Consider the following 18,965-nt stretch of genomic DNA (forward strand, 5'->3'; position numbering starts at 1 on the left):
GATTGCTGGGATTTCCAGAGGTGCAGGAAAATGAAATCTAGTGCCTATTATGGTATTACTTACACTAAACAACACAGGCTTGACATTCCCTTTTAAAAGCCCTTTTAAAGTATTAAGCAAAAAACTTTCAGTTGAAGCTTCCATCTGTCCTGGTTCCAGTTAGGACAGAGGTAATTTTTCCTCATAGTAGCTGGTAGGGTGCTATGTTTTGGATTAGGATGAGAAGAGCGCTGATAACATGCTGATGTTTTAATTGCTGCAGAGCAGTGTTTACACCAGGCCAAGGACTTTTCGGCTTCTCGCTCTGTCCTGCCAGCAAGCAGGCAAGGGGTGCAGCAGAAGCTGGGAGGGGACAGACCCAGGACAGCTGACCCAAAGTGGCCAAAGGGGTATTCCATACCATCTGACGTCATGCTAAACAATATATAGGGGTGGCTGGCCGGGGTGGGGGGCCGGCTGCTCGGGGATAGGCTGGGCATCGGTCAGCGGGTGGTGAGCAATTGCGTTGTGCATCACTTGTTTCTTACACATTATTATTATTAATACTATTATCATTATCACTATTATTATTATTGTTATTATTATATTTCTGTCTTAATAAACTGTCTTTATCTCAACTCACAGGCTTCACTTTCCCGTTTCTCTCCCCCATCCCAGAGAGGGAGGGGGGAGGGTGAGCGAACGGCTGTGTGGTGTTTAGCTGCCAGCCGGGTTAAACCACAACACCATCTGAGCTCACATCTTTGAGACCTAATACCACCAAGCTTTGTTGAGTCTGTCACTGCTGCGCTAGTAATCAGACTAGCTGGCTGAATTCTGACCATCTCCCCAAAATACTACCAAGGGAAATATCGCCACACGAGCACTGACTTCAGCACTCTCTACTCTTCTTTCACCAAAATATGTCTGTCTTGAAATTCTCCATCTCTGTAATGAGCAAGTAAATTCTGGATGTAGGACTTGGAATATGTAAGCAGATATTCTTAGAAAATATGATGAAAGAAAGAAATTATTGGTTTCTCTGCAGTAGGATGACAGCAAGACATCCTTTAAGAAACAGTGCATATGTATGATGTTTGGTATGTGTGTAAATTTCAATATATGGGTTTGTAGCTTTAAAACCTGATTTTAAGAGACATTATCTTTTGCAAGTTATAATAAATGTGAAGAATTTAAAACTGTGGACAGAGGGCATACATGTGACAGCTGTGAAAGACACATTCACCTACATGGAGTTTATGAACTATTTAACTTTGTCAAGGTCATCATGATTAGCTGAATAACTGCTGATCCTGCAAAGTGCTTTGCATGACTGAGCAGATGTGCATCATTTTGAAAAGAAAAAATACTGAATTTATAAATTTTGAAACGATAAAATGGGTACAGGTTTGCATTCAAATTTAAGAAGAATCCAAAATCTGTGAAATATTGAACAATTTTTAATTTATCCTCTCACAGTTGACCCTGCTAATAGTCTGGAAAATAAATAAATAAATAAAAATTAAAAATTCTTCTGAAGTTGAAGCTTTGCTGGTGAAACTATTCCTCAGTATTCCTCATTTGCCTCATTTACAGGGCTTAACGTACAATTTACCATCTAGTACATCATAGCAATTGTCAATATGAAGAAAATTGTAATAATATATATTAATGGCCTGCCTCTATTCTTTTAAAAGAGATATGGTCCGCTGATGTAAGTTCGGTGAAGATATTTTGGTATCAGCTTCCCTCATCCCTTATCTTTGACAGAAAGAGGATGTAAAAGAATTTACTTATAGGAAACAGATAGGAGCTGATGCAATGAAGATAGAATGGGTAACCAATCTAATTTATGAGAAACTCATTAGAATGTTCTCTGTTTAGTTCCTTACCTCTTAAACTTACAGTATAATAAATACATAAATTCAAGCAATAGCAATGCATCCGGTTTATCCACTTAATATATGCAAAAACAATTTATTAAGCAATTTATTTTATGAAATGATAGAGAATTGAAATAAAATAATTAAAGTGATTTAAGTAATGCAGCAATTCATAGCAGCTTTCTAAGAAGTGGGCACACTACACTCAAACATAACACTTTTTGGAAATTTTCAAAAGACCTTCCTTCCTTCATTTTTCTTAGTTTATAAGTCTTGCAGTATTTTTGCCAGCTTGACAAATGCCAGCAAATTTTATTTTTGTCTTCTAACTTTTGAAAGAAAGACATTTGAGAACCTCACTGGATATCCTATTCATATGTATTTATTTATTTATTTATTTATTTGTTTGTTTGTTTATTTTTCCTGCCATGATTCCAGCTTAATTCTTTTCCTATTAGTTTGATAAAATTTCTCAATATATCTGGAATAACTTTCATATAAAGAGACTTTTTTTTTTTTTTTTTCCCTAGGTCTTCATGTTTCCTTTGCATGCCAAAAAGCCAGTGGTACATGTGCCTTCGAATATGGGCTTAGAAGCAAATATTCATAAATCCCTATGCTCCTTCCACATGGACCCTCCATTGCATGTAACAGTATATGCATATGTAAACTAATTTTTACATACTGCTTAGATAAATTTATTTATATGTACTTGTCCTTTGTCCTTAGAAGACAACTTTCAGTGAGGATAGCTTCAAGTCTGTGAGGGAAGTTGTCTTCTAAGTCAACATACATCTTCCAGCTCTGCAAACTGAAAGACTAGGATCAATTTAAGTATATCATATTTTATATGTAGAGATTAATAGTTCATGTTTATGTAACTACCTGTTCAAAAATGATAGTATTCCATTTCCATTCTAGTTCTGCAAAACCAGAAAGTTACGAATCTAGCCAGGTCCATCTAATCCAGTATTTTAAATCAGAGGGCAGACAGTTGGTGACGGTTATACAAAAGAGTTATTGAAGCCTCGGTTACATGAGAGTGGAACATTTTTCCCTTCAGGTAAATCCCACCTTTATCTCTATTAATTATCGTAATACTTAAACATGCAAGATATATAATTAAAGGCACAAAATGCAATTTTTCTCCTAAAAGTAATATTTTTTCCTGCTAAATTACTAAACCCTTATATCCTTGACTTCGTTTGCCAATGAAATGTGCATCCGAGTTTTTTGCCTGCTCTTTTAAGACAACATTCATTATTTTCACTAAGTGATACAGCAATCTAAACCTGCTATCTTTTTCAGATATTTCAGTTAAAAAATAAGAGAAGACTAGGGATGTATGTGTTCTAGCTAACTCTTTCTGTCCTCTTCAAGCTATTTTGTAACTATTGTGATGACAGAGATCACAGTTTAACTGAAATTTCTGTTAATTATGTAATTACAACAACATGCCTTTCATTTTAAAAGTAATTTTGAGTTTTTAATTCACTGCAAACATTTTTTTTCATTGACATTTTAAGTAGTAAAAACAAATGTTGTGGTTGGTTCATTCAACTCCTCTTTTTTTTTTTTTTTTTTTTTATCCTAAACCGTGGAGGACAAAACACTCTCCAGAAGAGAGACATTCAACCTTTTACCCTAAGTCTATCATTTATCCACACAATATGTGTGAATAAGGAAATTAGTGGCAGAGATATATGACTTCTCTCCATATTTTGGGAGGGGGAGGAGAACATTGGTCTTTTAATATAGTATTATATATCCTCTAAAGTCTGAAATGAGAAACACCATCTGGAGGTAAGATACAACTGTATTTTGCTTCCTTTATAAAACTGTCTGCTGAAGTAATTCAAAAACAGGCCTCGTGTTGACTCTCCGGTAACATCTCTATCACTCTCCTGAACAGAGACTAACGATTATGATGTTGTTCTTGATGTTTATCAAACCTTTCCTTAAACACATATGTTACGTGATGTTATTAAATGTTAAACACAGTGAACACAGACTCAGAGAGGATCAGGGGAGGCAAAGGGAGTCCAGTAACCTCTACAGGACAAACAGAGCACCCTGACTTGTCTACACCTAGGATCATCAAAGGAGAATGATAGTATTATTGCTCTGGTGGGAAAGCCATTAAGAGGGGTCAAGGGAACACTGTGCAGACTACAGGGGATTATGATCCCATTTAGGGGAAGGGAGTTTTTGTGGGGTGTCAAGAGAGTGAAATTTTGCATTTGTATAAAACTTACTATGGAATGTTTTAAGGAGACTTTGGAAATGTGAGAGTTATGGGATGTTTAGTGAAAAATGTGGGGAAAGCGAGAGATGAGTTTGGATCGGGGGGACAAGATATGGAACAACAGAGGGACCACTGAAATGTAAGCAGGCTGCTGGTCAGCAGACTTCTCTGACAGCCTGTGATCACTGCAGTCTGTCCTGTACTCTTACTAAATCTTATTTGTAGGTGTTTTCCATGTGGATGCACTCTCTATTCTGTATATGTGTGAACCTTGACAAACTTTAAGTGGCATGAGCTAGTGTATAGGAGAAGAATCATAGAATCATTAAGGTTGGAAAAGACCTCCAAGACCGTCTGGTCCAACCGTCAAGAGATTTGAATGCCAGCAACTGGAGTGAGCACTCAAGGTCTCATAGGTCCATGGGTCAGCAACAGGAGGAGACCAGGGTTTGAGGGCCAGCAACTTAGGCCATAATAGGCCATAGGCCATAATAGGCCAGCTGCTGAAAATGTCCATGTTTTGGTGTATGCGTTCCACTGTTAAGAGCTTCAGTCCTGATTAGCAGGAGAGGAGGAACAGGATGGTGCCATCTGCACTCCTCATGACTGTGTGAGGGCCACTAGTGTCTGTACAGGTACTGGTACAGGTACCGTGCTCTGACTGTGCTAGGTGTGCATAGCCAGGTACGTGTATTCGTGTGTGTGTGTGTGTGCGCGCGCACCTACTGGGAACACCAGTGAGGTGCTAGTGAGGTCTGGTTGAAGGATGTGCAGCAGCCTCACCCCCATGGGGCCAGGACAGACAAGATCTGCTGGGGCCTGAATCCCACAGGGCTCAGCCATCTTTGACTGATGACAAAAATGTACCCTCTAGGCATTCTGCTTCAGGCCTTCAGTGTCTCTAATACTAGAGACTTTTCCCAATGTCTAACTGCAGCTGAAAGTGACTGTTCCGTATTCCAACTACTATTGGCACTAACACAGATAATTTGTACTTCATTTTGCTTCTTTTCTTTGCAGGAAACTTCAAGGAGAGGACAGATCATTCTGGAGACAATTAATGAAATTTAAGTAAACACAGAAATACTGCAGTGGTTAACTGAAATGTTCCATATTTCTCTCCAGAGAGCTGTTGCCAGTTTTTTGATATTTAATGTTTTCCAATGCACTCTCAGCTTCATGTTCTGTAAATTTAATAGACTTAGCCTATGTTATATCACCTATTGTTAAATACATTGAGCAGGCCTGGACTGAGGCCCAAGCGAAACCTTAGTGAACTCCACTTGTTACATCCGGCCATCCTGGCAGTAAATCATTCCCAGATATTCTTTGGGTACGCTGCAGTCATTTCATCAAGACCATAGCTCCCTGGCTTGGCTATGGGAATGACACCTGAGAGAATATCAGAAATCTTATTAAGGTTCAGATGTATGACATTGCTGCTTCTCCTCCGCTGCCTCTATCCTCTTACCCTGTCATTAGAAAGAAATTAGATTAATTTGATAAAATCTGTTCTTGACAAATCTGAGTTGGCTGATGGGCAACTCCTTTTTGTTATGCTAAAAGCTGTTGCACTAGATATGACCCCAAATCAGGGAGATGTTTTGCTAATCAGCCAAACAGAACTGGGAGGAAGTGCTGCAACTTGACAAGCACCTTCAGACACTTCAGACACTTCATCAAAAAATATCTGCCATGGCATCCAACTCACTCTAAAACTGAGGCATGTGGTAATGAAATATTTTACCAATGGGTTGCAACTGCAGGAAAATAAAACTTTGGTCAAGAAGCAGAAACTTGTATAACAAAATGAACATACATAGTAAATTTGGATTGCTTCTAAATCAAGCCAAAGAATACAACTTAAGAGCATAATCTCACAGTAGCAACAGTTATTGATGTTTAGTATCATTAGGTTTTAATCAGCTTTCTGGCAAACACCCTGATTAAGTGTATAATTTAATTAAATGAATTCCAGTTACGATTTTTTTTTATTGAAAGTTTGAACACTATTTCTTAATTTCTCTTCTATTGCTATCATTTTTAAATCTTTCCCAGTAATTGTACATTTCAATTCTGAAAAATTGATTCTATCATGCAATGTATTAGAAAGATGTCAAAATAAATTTTAATTGAATCACATTACTTTAGAAGAAGAAAATTTCTGTAATTTAGTTGCTGAATGAAGCCTAGGAAACTTGGGTTTATTTCTTCTCTCCACTACCAACTTCCTCATAATTCATGTAAATAAACTGGCAGGGCCTCATGTTACTGTGATTTACTATGTTCAGAAAGTTTCATACTAATGAAAGAACCATGTGCTTACCAAGACTGAGGAAGGAAAGATAACCTCTGTATGTGAAATTTTTTTTGGCTAGGATAGACAGGTGTATACTTCCTATGGAACTATGGTTTTGTTCAGTCATCTTCTAGCTATCATTAGCTTTTCCTTCAGGGCCAGATTGACTCATAGGTTCATATCATTGTCTTTCAGACCTCCCTGCTTTTCCCCTCCCTTCCCCTCCCCCTCTCCCCTCCCCCCCAACATATTATTTCTACTTATGGCTTTCTAAGGTGACATCAATCCATCTAACTTAAAGGCCTAATTTAAGCACAGCTTCATTGAAAAGTTCAGTGCCTGCCCCAGGGGAAGTAGGGGTCATGTATTTTGATTAACTTAACTGTCTTAATTGAAAACCAAACCAAACCACACCTAATTTGTAGTTACATATCTATTAGGAAGATGGCACGTACAGTGGTACAGAGAGTAATAAGCAAGGCTAACTGGCTCAACATGAATTCTGTTTCTTGGAGGTGGTAACTACATTTTTTGTGAAAGGTTTTGAGGTTTCTCTCACTTATTTGTCATTATTCTTCTTCACATCTTATTTTATTTTTTTATTTCTATTTTTTGTAGGACAGATGTATAGCAAAGCGACTGACAAATGAGTGTCCTAGCATCATTACCATGATTTAGCATCATTAACTTTGTGGGAAATGAAAATAGAAGATATTCTGCAAAGTTATTCTACTTGGCTGCAACAGTCAGAGGCACAAATACTGGCACCATAGATAAAGAAATCAACAATATTTTCTTGCAACCTAATCACTTTCAAATATGAAAAATAATAGTAATAGGAGAGGAGAAAGAAGAGTTGATGTTTAAGCATCTCTTACACCTAGCCAACAACAAGGTATCTTACAAACTGCAATCTTGTGATGTTTTATATGACTAAAACTATAGCTTCATGGCATAGTAAAATTTAAATGTAAGAAAAAAAAAAAAAGTGTCCAAATGTGTTTTATCAGGAACAGTAGAAATATATATATATATTTAAATATAAAAGTCTTTAAAGTAATCAGATTTTTTTAATTACAACTCACCATGTTCTATAACATCCTGGAAGATAGTACTAGGACAACAACATGTCATTGGCTGGAGAAGTCACTAAGTCACTGCAGTGGAATACTAATATAATTAGATTTCTTGTTCTTTTATTATTATTATTATTATTTATTTTTTGTCAATTTCTCATAAAATTGACATTGTTTATTCAATTTTTAATAATAACTATTTTCGACAAAGTTCAGATTTCAAAATGAAAGCAAAAATCAGCTCCCTGACTAACTTAATTTTCTAGCTATAAAGCTAAAGTTTCCACAGTTAAGGGAGCCATGGGACACAGTGAAATTTTTAAAAAATAGTAATCTGAGTACATAAATATGGTCAATGGACATCTAAATCTTCGTCTTTTGTAAGTGCACTAGAAAAGGTATTGTCCGGGTCTGAATGCACTGACAGACAGAAACACACATATTGAAAGAAGCAGGTGAGTACTGGTCACAAAGGATACACAACCTGAAGAATTTATCAGAATTTTGCGAGACTTAAATCATCCCAAGCTTGAGTAAACTAGAAATAATTATTTTTCTGGTGAACTGTTTACTGAGAAATTTTTTTGTACTTGAAAAACACTTCCAGATTTCATCATCTGCTAATACTTCAGCTATTTGTCTTTCTTCTTTTATTGTTTGTCTCTCCAAGTTAACTCAACATGTTGTTTATAATTGCTGACAGTCTCTCTGTCAGATGTACACTATATCCCTCCCAAATCTGCTTTTATCTTTTACACAAAATAAAGTTGCTCTCATTAAAGCCTCTAATGGCTGTTAGCCAGATCTCAGAACCAATACTTCTCCCTCATCTTCTTTGACCTGTTTCTCTGTTCATCCTCCCTTGTGACTCATTTCTCTGTAACCTCATTGCACAACCTACCACAATGATTTTCTTAATATGGATGACTCCCAGATGTGTGTTTTAGACCTATCTGCTTCTCTCTAGACCAAAAGCTGCTCAAGAAGATAGCTAAAATAATTTAGTAATCTCCATCCCCACACCTTCCTTTGATAGGATTCATTGCTTATTTTTCCTGATCCATAGACTGTACGTCCTCTTTATCTGCAACTCAGACCTTACTGTAGGTCTTTTTGCTTAGGTTTTTCCAAATATTATCATAGAATCATAGAATCATAGAATATCCTGAGTTGGAAGGGACCCTTAAGGATCATCAAGTCCAACTCTTGATACCGCACAGGTCTACCCAAAAGTTCAGACCATGTGACTAAGTGCACAGTCCAATCTCTTCTTAAATTCAGACAGGCTCGGTGCAGTGACCACTTCCCTGGGGAGCCTGTTCCAGTGTGCAACCACCCTCTCTGTGAAGAACCCCCTCCTGATGTCGAGCCTAAATTTCCCCTGCCTCAGCTTAACCCCGTTCCCGCGGGTCCTGTCACTGGTGTTAATGGAGAAAAGGTCTCCTGCCTCTCGACACCCCCTTACGAGGAAGTTGTAGACTGTGATGAAGTCTCCCCTCAGCCTCCTCTTCTCCAGGCTGAACAGGCCCAGTGACCTCAGCCGTTCCTCGTACGTCTTCCCCTCCAGGCCTTTCACCATCTTCGTATTACAGTGTCTATCAGAAAAATTTGTCTGAGAGCTTTGCTGTCTAAACTTTCAACTAAAGCATGTAACTACTCCAAAACTCAAACTCTTGCGTAATGTCTTTTCCTTTGATAAATATCATCATATCCATTCTGAAAGCTGCAGTAGAAGACACTTTCCACTAAAGTAGTCACATAGCCCTGTACATTCTTCCATGTGCTTACTCTTCTCTCTTATCAAACAGAAGCTCTTTGTCATCACTACAGAAACTCCTACCAACACCTACACAGAATCCCTATTACTTTTTATTTACGAATCTGTCTCTATCTACTCCTTTCAAAGTGTCTGTTGCTCAGAGACTGGCTGAGCATCAGTCTGCTGATGGGAGGTGCTGATTATTTACCTTTGTATCAGTTTTTTGTTTGTTTGTTTGTTTTTTTGTTTGTTTTTTCCTTCACATACTAAAGGGTCTGTATCTTGACCCACAAGTTTTTCTTGCTTTTGCTTTTCCAGTTCCTCCCCCAACATGCCACTGTGGGAGAAAATCAGTAAGCAACTGTTGTGTGCTTACTGGTGCTGGACAGGGTTAACCTATCACAGGTGGACAAAAGAGACTTTTTTTTGTGTCCCCCTGATATGGCACCATTAGGAATCCTGCAGCTTTCAGATGTTTGACAGCAAGTGTGTAATTGCATCTCCAGGAAAAGCTGACATAATTTAAACAAGCTTGTACTGTAAGCTTGAGTATTGCAAACCCAAGTCATGAAAACCTTTTCTCACTTTTAGTTTCAAAGTCTTGGAGCTTTACATTTCACTCTCTGCTATTCCAGAAGTTCAGAGTGAACCAGTGATCTGTTTGGAACATACTGGAAAGCTAAGAAGCATGGTCCTGCTTCATTCCTTTTTTTTTTTTTTTTTCCTTCACTTTTTGAAATATTTCTTTTGGTGGTAGAAACAGATAGTAGTAAGTAAATAAGTGTTGTAAACATCCATGTTCTTTTCTCATCTTCACCATCTAAATGTTAATGTCATAGAAATAATAAAGTAGGTATTTCCAAATACATGCACATTTGTCCAACTTTAAATGAAAAAAATATGTTGCTATTTGGGCAAGTTCAAACATACTGAGGTTCACCATGGATGACTGGTTTTCCTACATTCCTATTTTTCAAGATTAAGAGATCTGCTTGCCATAACAATTATTAAAATAATAGAAGTAACAGAATGAGAAAATAGTATTCAGCATGTAAAGTGTCTGGACTATCAAGCTGGTTAACCCTCTGAAGGCTTTAACTTACATTTTCTGTGCACTATTATCAAGACAAAAATCAGAGCAGAAATGACCTGGGCTTGAACCAGTCGTTAAGATAAAATTTCACCACTTGCAAAGCAAACAATTTCTGGCAGGTGGCAGGTACTGCAGAATAAGTAGTAATCTTTTTGGCAAACTGCATTTGCCAAGTGATTGCCAGACTGTGTGGCCTCAGCTGTCAGCAGTAGATTTTCAAGAGATAAAGTACAATAAAATAATAATTAAATAACAAAACAAAATGAATCCATGCTTTACTGAAGAATGGTAACTGTCATTTAAAACACACAAGCTGTCCAAAAGACAACTCCAGCAGCAGAAACATTAGCATTCACATGGTTCCTTGCATGTACACATGCAAATCCTATCAAGTGCAACTGAGTTCTCTAGGTACTGCAGAATAATGCAGTTTTTATATCAATTTTTGAGTGAACTGGTATAATGAAAATAAATGAATGCAATAAATGTAAACGTATTAATGGCTTATTTAACTTTATTTTTTACAATAGTAATCATGATCTGTGACATTATCTCAAATTACTGAAGTCATAAAAATATAAGATCATTACACTATGTGGTGTATTTAAGTGTGTTAGTATTTTATTTTTGTTTCAAAAATATTGATACATGTAATTTTAGGTGCTGATGTATGTAGTGTCTTAGCGAAATAAAATCTCAAGTATTTGAGGAACTAGATTTTCTAATCATAAATATCTGGTCTTTTAGATTGCATTTAAGTTCTCAAAACCATTTTTTTCTCTGTCCCTGACAATTTTAATAATTTCATTGAAGATACTTCCAGAAAAGAAGCTCTGGACTTTGTGACAGCCTGATCAGCTATGTGAACTCAAAGGCAAATTCTGTGCCAATTCTTCAAGCAAGGTCTGTCTGCATACATGATTTGATTCATGTTTGAAGTTCTGACCTTAGAATGAGAAACTAGAATAAGTATGGTGGGGGAAAAAAAAAAAAAAAGATAAGTTGATATGTTTTGACACAGAAAACTCTCTTCTGCTATGCCACAACCTGAAGTTTGTCCTTCTCCCCATTGCCATAGCTTTTACAACTCATAACCATAAAGATGTTCTGATTTGTGAGCTGACTTAATAACCCTGGGGGAAATGTCACAAATCACAAAAGAAGTCTAAACCAGTTCAAGATCATTTTGCCAATCATTTTGCTATACAGACAAAACAGAAATCTCATGAATCTCAACAAAGTAGTAGGGAGAAAATTCTGGGCTGGATCAAGTTCATGATGCTATGCTCTCTATTTTGGGGCTTTCCTGAAGTAAAAAGGGATCAAGTTCATGATGCTATGCTCTCTATTTTGGGGCTTTCCTGAAGTAAAAAGCCTTTTGCATGTACTATACTGCAAAGAAGAACCTAAATCCAGGACTCACCCCTCCAGAAGAATGTTTTCATTAGCAGAGGCCATGAACTGTGTTCTCCACTAGGCTGCCAAATTTGTCCAACCTTTAGCAGGAAGATAAAAGGTAAATCCAATCCAGTGGTGCATTTCGTCCACTTCTGATGGGGCTTTCCTGTTCAGAAAAGGAGGACCAAAAACTCCAGTCACCCACTGTCTAATCTGTTAAGTCAAGCAAATGAAGTGTCTTCTCTCTGGTTTTCCTCAGGTACATAAGCACATAAATGGATTTTTATCCATCAATTCCAGTCCCAACAAGTGACAAAGAAACACAGGCCAGCACTTCAGTCTGAGAAAGAAATGCAGAACATCCTGTGAGGATGCTGTGAACGTGCTGTGATGTTCCTTTTTGCAGGCATAGGATTTCCACTCTTGGTATGCTGAGCATCATAAATCCCACTATAAAGCTCTTACCTTCATTTGTTGCCTTGCTCAGCACTGTGAATTACACAAGGAGTGCAAGATGTCTCAATGTATTGATTGCCAGATTGGACATAGACCCTTCAGTGAATTTGACAGGTCAAAGCATAAAATCTAATTTTGTTTCAGGGAAGCTATATATCTTTTTCCACTTCAAGACATTTGAAGAAATTTAATGTATTGTGAGAAAATTAGTCTAGGTTCTGAAATCCATTGGCAGGGATCTTTAGTTACAGCAATGATGGTGACAGAACTTGAATTAGCAGGTCTGTCTTATGCAAGGTAATATATATAACCACAGGACAATTCAGTATTTATGCTAAGAATCTGTTACTCTTGTACATGATGACAAGCAGTGTTGTTTATCATGTCAAGCGCTTGGTACATCTTATACTTTGGAAAAGCATGACTTTGTTTCAAATGCAACCTTATAATTACAGTGGTTTGTTTTGTGTTCTTGAGTTGAACTTTATGTTTAATGTCTTTGCATCCTCTCTGAGTCAAGGTTTTCAGAGGAAAAGCATTAATGTTTTTGAAATTTTTTACCTTTAAAACGCAGACAAGTGGCCAGGGATTGAAGAGAGATATTGCAAAATAAATTAAAAACTGATTGAAAGAAGAAAGAAACAAACAAACAAAAAACACAAAATACCCACAACAATATACTGTCAGTCAGGTATATTTAATGGTCTGGAAGTTATTTGGCTCCTTCTGAGTACAAGGGTAGCTATCTGTATAGGATTACTAGCGGTTTTGTCTAAGTATATAAGTATTAGTCTTTGTCTATTTTTATTCATTTCTGATTGTCTGAGTTAGTGGGTACTAATTTCACGGGTAGCTAAAGTTCAATTTAAAAGCACTTAAGTGTACACTTAGCAGTAAGCACTTGTGTATTGCCATTGGTTATATCAAAGGAATTATATGAATATTTAAAACTGAGATTATTTTCTGTTCAACTTTGCTGAATGGTGCCAAATTTTGCATGATCAAGCTTCAATTCAGCAGAATCACTGTTATTCAACAAAACAGAGAGCAATGTGCATAATTGAAAATAAGTTCTGGAATTTCCCTGACACAAAATTAGTCGACTTTATAAAACTATGTTTTTCACTGATCAATTTTTAAAAGTAATTTAAAGCATCCAAAGTCTATGGAGGCTTACATCAGTATTCTGGACCCATTTTAAATCTGCCTTATACTGACCATCCTTATGTCAAAGTACAGAGCATTTTGAATTTTGACATTAGAATTGTGCCGTGAGAGTATGTAATAAAGATGTCAGAATCAAGACTTGAGGAAGTATTGTTGAGTCTGTTCTCAGCACAATTGCCATAAGCAATCATGAATTCGCAGCATTTTCAAAAAAAAATACATTTTAAGTATGACACAAAGTCCAGCCAAACCACTGAAATATTTCATTTTGATTTGAGTGGTTATTGCCCATACTTAGGTAGATAATAATTTAGGAAATTAAAAAATAAATAAATAAAAATAAATGAAATGAAATGAAATGAAATGAAATGAAATAAAATAAAATAAAATAGCATAATAAAATAAAATAAAATAAAATAAAATAATAAAATAAAATAAAATAAAACAAAACAAAACAAAATAAAATAAAATAAAATAGAATAAAATAAAATAAAATAAATAAAATAAAATAAAAACTCTTTTAAAACAAATTGTTATAGATTTTCTATGTCTTGATGATAATTGGCTGCCCAAAACTGTTAGCATAACACCATGAAACTTTTGCTAACCACTACCGCTGCTCTTATCATTTCTGGAAACTTGGTGCATTTTCCTTTCTTCTTTACAAAATATTTCTGATAATTGAATCAAGCAGACTAGGAAGCATTTCATGTTTGTTTAATCAGGCTTTTTTTTTTTTTTCTGATGAGATTCAATAATAACTTTGTATTTGTGACATCAAAAAGTGAAACAGAACACACCCCATAAGGCTGAGGCTTAGATATGAGCTCAGTCAGAAGATAGTCTTCTTTTCACACACCAAATTGCTGGAATTTTTTCACATTATGATAAAACAAGATGATTTCAATATTGCAACACTAGATGTCATCACATCATGGTACAACATGGTGAAGTGATATTTAAACTCTTACCAGAGTAAGGATGAGTAAGTTATTCAAAATAAATAACTTATTCACTGGATTTTTTTTTTTTTCCCATGAAATATTCAAAAGCAGATTACAAAGGTCTGAAGTGTATTCTGGTCCAAAAATAGTCTGCCAGTTTCTTCATGTTTTGTACCCTATCACATAATTATGAACTGTTCATTGTGAACTTCAAGATTCAGTTATTGATTAAAGAGTGTTACTTCTGTTTCTAATTTATTTAACGATAGCATAAACTGGTGAACAATAAAGACAAATGAAAATCAAAGTTGACAGAAATGGAAGTCTGCTACTAAATTAAAATTTCCAGTAGAATTTTAATTTCCATTAAAAATATTTCAAATATATGTTAATATACATTTATATTAATTTATGCTAGTTATTTGGCTTTCTGTAAAATATTATTTAAAACAGAAATAACAAATTTCCTTGAAATCAACTTCTACCAGTACAGTAAAAAAAAGAAGAAAAAAGAAAAAAAGATTTTTTTAATGAATAATGAATTCCTAATAATTATCATCCTTCAGGTTTGCACTTTTCAGTACAACTGAATTCCATAACTTATGCTTTCCTGCATACATGCTCATCTGACTTTGTTAGAAATGACCTTGTTTATGCTGGGCCTTAACTAAGCCTTGTATCAAGCTGCTGCAAATTCAGGTCTCCTCTCTTTAAGTTTTACTACATGATAATGTGAAAAATGCAGTGCCTTTTGTAAATTATTTCTGAGGATGAGCTCAGGTCACACCACTGATCTGCAATCCCTGGAACAGCGTTTACCAGCTTCTTTCTTCAGCTGTGCTAACTTTGCAATACATTTTGGTCTAGAAAATAGGATGCCACTTTCTGGTGCTCAGTCTGCTTAATAATAGTTGAATAATTATTATTTTAAAATTCTCTCCCACTCAGAACCATACTTTCCTGTACTTTGAAAGCACGGGAAATCTCCAGAGATTTTCAGCTACCTTTCCTCTCTTCGCACTCTCCCTCTCTTCTCTACCACTTCATGTTCTTGCATAGGGAACTAAAAAGGGAAAATTCTTAGTTCCATAATTTTAGGTAAATCCATTGAAAAGAGATTTTAATCCCAATAAATCAAAGATTGGAAGGAAAATTTACAAAATTATTGTAGCAATTTAAAGGCAACTATATGTGCTTCCTTTCCAGTTCAGTTAGTTAGGTATTTAAATCTTCTGAAATGGATTTGCAAATACTGAAATGGCCATTAATTCAGCATTTTGTCCCATATCTTTCACACACACAAAAAAAATGTAATGATAGCTTGAGAAAAGGAAACTGGACCTTGGACTAATAACAACAGCATTACATAGCAAGGCTCATCCCATACGTTTCTAATGTTAGCCTGATTTGCACCAAATATTGTTCTGCATGACAGACTGAGAAACAATCTCAGCCTAGACCAGACCATAATGGTTGGGGTGCTTTCCAGGTAGGCCCCTGATTTCTTGGATGATGTATCTACCAACTCCTCTTCCTGTTTTAGAAGAAAAATGAAATTAACCTTCTCAAATGCAGATGCCTGAAGCATGAGAAAAAAAAAAAAAGGACACAGACAAAGCAGAGATTTTGAATGCCTTCTTCACCTCTGTCTTCAACACCAATGATGGGCTCTAGAACTGTTGGAGCCCTGAGTTGGAGGACCATGACTGTGGGCAATAAACTCCCAGCCAACCCCAAACTTGTGTGGGATTTGCTGTTCCACCTGGATGCACATAAGTCTATGTTGCCCAATAGTATTCAACCCAGGGTACTCAGAGAACTGGCTGATGTTATTGCAAGACCTCTCAATTATTTTTCAGTAGTCTTGGGAATCTGGAGAGGTCCCAGTTGACTGGAAGCTGGCAAACGTTCCAATTTTCAAGAGGGTCAAGAAAGAAGACTCTGGTAATTACAGATCTGCACTTCAGTGCCTGATAAAATTATGGGGATTATTCTGGGAGTTATTGAAAAATATTTGAAGAACAATAAGGTCACAACCAAGACGGGTTCACAAGGAGAAAGTCCTGTTTAACAAACTTAATTTCCTTTTATGACAAGGTCGCCCATCTAGTTGACCCAGTTGATGTAATCTTTTTGGATTTCAGCAAAGCTTTCAATACTGTTTCTTACAATATCTTTCTGGACAAAATGTCTAGTATACAGTCAGACAAATAAATATTACAATGGATGAACAATTGGATGGTGTGTTGGGCTCAAAGAGTTATAGTAAATGGGTTGGCAGCCAGTCTCTAGTGGGGTTCCCCAGAGCTCCATTTATGTTTTCATAAATTACTTAGATGCAGGGCTCGAATGCATACTAAATAAGTTTGCAGACTAAATTGGGAAGAGCTGTTGACTCCCCCAGAAGTTAGGCCTGTCAAAGAGATCTTGACACTAATTAGCAGGATGGACAATCAGCAACTTCATGAATTTTAACAAGATCAAATGCTGTATTCTGCACCTGGAATAGGGCAACTCCATCTATGCAACGTATAGACGGGGGGATGAGAGGTTGGAGAGCAGCCCTGTGGAAATGACTTGGGGAGTTCTGGTTGACTGCAAGTTGAATATGTGTCAACAGTGTGCCCTGGCAGCTAAAAGGGCAAACTGTATCCTGAGGTGCATCAGGCATAGTATTGCTAGCTGGTCAAGGGAAGGGATTGTTCTGCTCTACCCCACGCTGGTGTAGCCTCAGCTCGTACTGGGTATAATATTGGGCATCACAATATAAGGACAAAAAACTACTAGAGCATGTCCAAAAAAGGGTTATGAAGATAATGAAATATCTAGAAGGCAAGATGTATGAGGATTGGCTGAAGTCACTTTGTTCAGCCCCAAGAAGAGCAGACTGAGGGGAAGCCTCATGGTGGCCTACAGCTTCCTCACAAGGGGAGTGGAGGGGCAGGCCCTGAACTCTGTTCTCTGGTGCCAGTGACAGGACTCAAAGGACTGACATAAAGCTGTGACAGGGGAGAGTCAGGCTGGATGTTAGGAAAAGGTTCTTCAGTGAGAGGGTGGTAGGGCACTCGAACAGGCTCCCCAGGGCAGTGGTCATGGCAGAGAGCCTGCTGGAGTTCAAAATGTATTTAGACAATGCTCTCAGACATATGGTCTGATTTTTGGGTGGTACTCTGTGGAGCTGTGAGTTGGACTTGATGATCATTGTGGGTACCTTCCAACTCAAGATATTCTATGATTTTATGAAATTCAGATTGTGAATCTTAGTCTCAGTCAGGGAAGACTTCAGGGAAGGCTTCTACTTTGCAAATATTCAGAAGACCTTGCAGCAGAAGCTAATGTGAAGTATATGCTTAATGCTATTATTCCATTATTATCAGTAGAGAAATGGGAATATACAACTGAGAAAGTTCACTGCCTCTTTCTAACAACATCTCCTATCCAGCCAAAAGACAAGATGAAAAAGAATCTGCTTAATTATTTTTAGCAAGCCATATATTCCTTTATACTTTCATAAAATTTCAATTAAAGGAATATATTTTTACTAATTCACCTGCTACTGGAAGTCACTTAATAAACATTTTATTCAAAAATGAATAGAGAAAGTATGTTAGCTGCTTGATGTTTTCATGATTTGACACCTGATTGCCTAAATCCTTTAGATTTGTTATTCCAGTAACCATTTATGAAGCTGCATAAAATCTTACAATTTCAGGAATTCAAAATCATGCTATTTATGGCTCTTCAAAATGCAAACCTTTGTTACCAGTCATCACAGAGGGGAATAATTGTCTTTATGGTCATCAGGTATGGAAGGTAGTTCTCTCACTACTGCTCTAAAAAGAGAAGAAAAACACCATTTTATCAGACTGAAATTTATACTTTACTGCAATAACAATTTGTAACTATCTGCCATTAAACTCTTCTTATGTCTTTGAGCTTTGACAGATTTTTGGAAAACTGGATGACAGTCATATGAACTCTTAAAATAGTAGCTGAAGGATGAGGAAAAATATAGAGCCCAATCCTGCCATGGAAACTGTGTGGGTGCAAGGCTATTACAATTCATCTCTGTCTGCAAGACACTAACACTGGAAGAAAGGAGAAAAGAATCGATTCAAAGAAAGAAATTCTTACTCATGATAAAATTTAGAATGATAGCCAGCTTTTGTAGGAACCTTATGTTGGAAATATAAGAGAATACCTTCATAAGTGCTTCTGCTCACACTGTTATTGTATGTACAGACTTAGCCCTCCAGGAGTTTCCAGTCTGATTGCATTTCATGCACTGTTTCAGCTTTACAGCTATCATTTTAGTCAAGCAGAAAAATCCTTTTATTGTGTATTTAACTATTTTTATATTACAATATTGAAATATCATAAAACATTCCTATAATGATTGTTTCACCTGCTTTCTCACAGGGAATTTAGTGGATGACAAATTTATAGATGCAGTTGTGTTGAATTTATTACTATTATTTAATAAGCATCTGCTGATGGGTTTTGATTTCACCTATGAGTCCTTTACCTTGGAAGAGCTGAGATCATATATGGCTCCTGTCATTTGCCAGTGACAGGAGTGTGAAGAGGACGGTGTTACTAAATGCCAGAAAACAGAATTCTGAGAGACATTATTTACATGCATATAAGGGCTACTCTTGTTGTATTT

General features: G+C 36.5%; 2 long non-coding RNA genes across 2 annotated transcripts in view; one reads left to right on the top strand and one right to left on the bottom strand.

Annotated features, from left to right (window-relative positions):
• Positions 1-18,965, bottom strand: part of LOC308192874 — an 82,233-nt gene that overhangs the window by 52,935 nt on the left and 10,333 nt on the right. The window contains exon 2 of the long non-coding RNA XR_013949178.1: positions 11,758-11,898. This is a non-coding gene — a long non-coding RNA (uncharacterized lncRNA). The remainder of the gene's footprint in view (positions 1-11,757; positions 11,899-18,965) is intronic.
• LOC308193569 lies at positions 356-6,639 on the top strand. The gene is made up of 4 exons (XR_013949782.1): positions 356-492; positions 2,393-2,509; positions 2,784-2,925; positions 5,128-6,639. It is a non-coding gene; the product is annotated as an uncharacterized lncRNA (long non-coding RNA).

This window comes from Anser brachyrhynchus (genome assembly GCF_964034855.1).
Source record: "Anser brachyrhynchus genome assembly, chromosome: 3".
In the NCBI taxonomy this organism is placed as follows: Eukaryota; Metazoa; Chordata; class Aves; order Anseriformes; family Anatidae; genus Anser; species Anser brachyrhynchus.